General features: G+C 49.0%; 1 non-coding gene across 1 annotated transcript; it reads right to left on the minus strand.

Moving 5' to 3' along the window:
* Positions 1-3,214: 3,214 nt before the first annotated feature.
* On the minus strand, positions 3,215-3,318 carry LOC120687029. The gene has a single exon (XR_005680532.1). It is a non-coding gene; the product is annotated as a small nucleolar RNA R71 (small nucleolar RNA).
* Between the last annotated feature and the right edge of the window lie 1,135 nt (positions 3,319-4,453).

Raw genomic sequence — 4,453 nt, forward strand, 5'->3', positions numbered from 1 at the left:
AGCGTGCCATGGATTCGCAGAGTACTTCACTGATGAAGTAGACAGGTCGCTGTACCTTGTAGATGTGACCCAGCTCGTCGCGCTCGACGACCAGGATAGTACTCACCATGCTGGTAGTGGCGGCAATGTACAGGAGGAGGACTTCCCTGTCTTCTGGTGCCATTAGGACGGGCGGCGAGGTGAGGAAATCCTTGAGCTCCTTGAATGCTTTGGAAGCATCGTCGTTCCACTCGAACTTGTCGGACTTCCGGAGAAGTTTGAATAAGGGTAGGCCTCTGTCGCCGAGTCGGCTTATGAACCTACTCAAGGCAGCCATGCACCCTGTGAGCTTCATCAGGTCCTTTTTGCTCCTGGGAGGCTTCATGAACCTGATGGTGTTTACCTTGGTGGGGTTGGCTTCAATGCCCCGGCTACTGACTATGAAGCCGAGTAGTTTTCCGGACGGGACACCGAACACACACTTGGTCGGGTTGAGCTTCCATTTGAATTTCCTGAGATTTTCAAATGTCTCGGAGAGGTCCGTAATGAACTGATCATTACATTTTGTCTTGACGACGATGTTATCGACATAGGCCTCGGCGTTGCGCCCGATCTGCCCCTGGAGGCATCTCTGGATGGCCTTCTGGTAGGTGGCGCCGGCATTCTTGAGGCCGAACATCATGGTGTTGTAGCAGTAGGCCCCGAAGGGGGTGATGAAGGATGTCTTCTCATGATCTGACTCCTTGAGGGCTATCTGGTGGTACCCAGAGTAACAGTCAAGAAAAGAAAAGAGAACGCACCCGGCCATCGAGTCGAGGACCTGATTGATGCGTGGTAGAGGAAAGGAGTCCTTAGGGCAGTGTTTGTTGAGGTCAGTATAGTCAACACACATTCTCAATTGACCGTTCTTTTTTTTTACAAGGACTGGGTTTGCCAGCAGTTGACGGTGCTTAAGTGCCATTTTTACCCATCAACTATACTCAATAATAAAGGAAAACTACATGCCATACTCGCATATTTGTATTACTAACCTTGCTCCACAGTTGTTTTCGAGTTTTGTACATTTCAGATGAGCAGGAGTGAAATAAGACGAAAACACGCAGCAGACGCCATATAACTACGCAGAATATTGTGTCCGGCGTCACCCACTTACAAGGAGGGCCCATCTGGCAGAGCAAATGGGCGCGCCACACATAATGCATACAAGGAAAGATATTAGGGCCCACATGTTAGCCTGCGAGAGAAGGATAAGGACGAGAGGCGACCAGGTGGGGCCGGCCGACCCCCTAGGTCGGCTGAACCTGGCCGGCCACCTGTCCAGGTACATTTCGAGGAGGAGTCGGCCCCAAGTCTCCTGATTACCTTCCATACATGCATTTGGCAGGAACCGACCTCCACTAGTATATATAGGGCCCCCTCTCACCCCTCACACACACACACACTTCATTCCATTCTCTCCAAGAAGGCTCTCCTCTCTCTTGCTCTCTTAGCTAGGTAGTGGAGCTAGGCTAGTTCTCTTTAGCGAGCAAGTCATCCTCGGGGTCGTTGAGGAATCCTCGGCTCCTGGTATGGCTTTGTATCCGGCTTGTCAGACTTCTATTCATAATATAGAGTTTTACCATGGTTGCTTTACTATCTTGATAGTTTATCAATCCATGCTTAGTTCATTCATAAGTTATGCTACAGTTTTGGTTAGGCCAGATGATCCGGGAACGGATAGAGGTTCGTTGTGCTTTCGGCCTTGCTCTAGTGTTTTACTCGTCCATCCGAAGGGTGGGAGACCTGGGGGCACTAGAGTACTGACTTCATACACGAGCGTGGTGCTCGGGTATGCGGGATCCTTCGGATATGACCGTGCTCCACGGTGTGACTGGGGTAGATGGCAGGTGCTGATAGCCCTGTCCGTCCGGCGTAACAGCGGTGTTGCGTTTAGCGTACTCCCCGACGTTCGGGTTCGGTGTAGGAGTTCATGCAAAGAGGTAACTGAACTGGATGTACTCCGGTGCGGGACCTTCTCCCCGCTATCCCATTTTCCTGGCACCTGCAGTCCTAACCATGATCTAACATAACCCCAGCTTTGGATAGAAGCACTAGGACACCTAACCTAGCCAAAGCTCCATCTGACTTGACGTAGGATAGAGTAGTTTTTTGTTTTATAGTTTCTCTCCTTTATTCCTTCCTCTTGGAGTGTGGATGTGTGCTGTGTCGCATTACCCTTGCTTATTTTTTATCTGTACTTACCCCTGTTAGAGTATTGTCTATTGCTTGAGGCACAATGTCATGGTTAATGTTGAGTACAATACCTTTGCCGCTGCCGTCCTTTGGGACACAAATAAATGACGATACCCTTACTCTCTGGGTGAAATGCTACAACGATATATCCGTGCGCTTGCGGATCCATCTGTAATCGTATTGATTATACCACGAGAGTGGCACCCCTTGGATACAGTCGCTAGGATGGGTTCGGCGCCCTCATTTCTAGTGATTGCACTAAGGACTGCCAACAGGCATTTCTGGTGCTGTTGCTAAGGATTAACCAATCCTTGTGATTGCGCTAAGAAATGTCAACAAGCATTTCTGGCGCCGTTGCCGGGGAAGGCATATGAACAAAGATATTGTGCTGATATTAACTTAGACCTTGTACTCAGGATATAGTCTTTACTCTTTCAGGCTAATGTCACTTTATGTCTTCTTTTATTTTTGATTTGAAAGAAGATAGGGATAGTGTATGACCGGTTTCTCCCTGCCGGAAAACTACACAGACAATCCAGAGAGGCTCGTGAGAAGGGCATGACCTCGCGTCGTTCCTCCTCTTGCTATCCTCCCGGCACAGGAACCCATTTCGGAAGCACCACTCGTTCTTGAGGCTATGGCTGAAAAGACTCTCCGCGAGTTCTCCGTCCCCTCCACCGACAATGTGGCCACTGGCCCCAACATCAATGTCGGGGACGTGAACTTCGAGCTCAAATCAAGCCTCATCAACATGGTGCAGGCTAGCCCATTCTGTGGCAAGCCGAACGAGGACGCAAATGCACATTTGCAGAATTTTCTGGAGCTCTGCGACACCATTGTTATATGGGGTGTCGCTGCTGATGTTGTCAAGCTTCGTCTGTTTCCCTTTTCCCTCCTAGGGAAGGTGAAACAGTGGTTTTATAAAGAAAAGGACATCGACACCTGGGCCAAATGCTCCAAGGCGTTCCTCGCAAAATTCTTCCCACTGGGCAAAACAAATGCCCTGCGCAGGAGAATTTCAAGTTTCCAGCAGACAGGGATGGAATCCATCCCAGAAGCTTGGGAGAGGCTGCAAGAATACATCCTGGCTTGTCTTCATCATGGCATGGACGAGTGTCTCATCCTGCAAAGCTTCTACAACGGACTCACAACAACATATCGAGCCAATATTGATGCCGCTGCTGGAGGAGCCTTCCTCGACCTGACCATAGCCAAATCCAAAGAATTGGTCGAGAAGATGGTCTCCAATCAGAGGTGGAGTGATGAACGACTCCAACCCCGTACCAAAGGCATGCATGCCGTCAAATAAACGGATATGATTGTCGCGAAGCTGGACCTCCTAATCAAGAAGATGGAGGAAGGGAGCAAACAATCAATCCATGCTCCCGTTTACGCCATGGGTTCGCACTTCACGTGCGAAGTCTGTGGTAATGATGGACAGTCGGGGAACGATTGCCCCGAAACCCGTGAAAATTGCGCCTACCTCAACAACAACAACAACGGGTACCGTCCACAACAAGGAGGCCAGGGGTGGAAACATCCACGTCCACCTTTTCAGGGAGATAATAATTACAATCCTTCTTATAATTCGAATTTCAATTCAAACCAACCTCCCTTGAGAGAACTTATTCTTGGCCAAGTTAAAATCAATGAAAATATAAATACAAAGCTTTTGGCCAATGACAAATCTCTGGAAAGTTTAAATGTCAAGCTTGAAACTTTGTCTTCAACTCTTAAAAACTAGTTAAGTTTCAACAAAATGATCGAAACCCAGCGTGCACAAATTGCTGCTTTGTTACCTGCTGTTGAGAGCGGGAAGATCCCGGGGCAACCCGAGTCTCCCGTTGAAAATGTCAGCATGGTGTCTACCTGACGGGATAACTCGTCCCAGAGGCCACCACACAATAACCATGCAGGTAGGTACTATCCCCCAAGGAACGACATTTGGGATGGCATGGTAGCAGCGGTGCAAGAGGATCCAGGGGTCTCCATGATCAGCTACTCGATCTACATCAAACACTTCGAGCGATGCCTATGCGATCTGGGGGCAAGCGTGAATATAAAGCCCAAGGTGATACATGAAGCACTTGAATATCCTACTCTTTCTCCAACAACTATGCTCGTACAACTTGCAGATTCAACCATTTGGTATCCCGAAGGGATAGCCGAACACATTTTCGTACGAGTACGAGACTCCTTCATCCTTGCCGACTTTGTGGTAATGGATATGGAGGGCGACCTC

The sequence above is a fragment of the Panicum virgatum genome, chromosome 8N, assembly GCF_016808335.1.
Source record: "Panicum virgatum strain AP13 chromosome 8N, P.virgatum_v5, whole genome shotgun sequence".
Lineage (NCBI taxonomy): Eukaryota > Viridiplantae > Streptophyta > Magnoliopsida > Poales > Poaceae > Panicum > Panicum virgatum.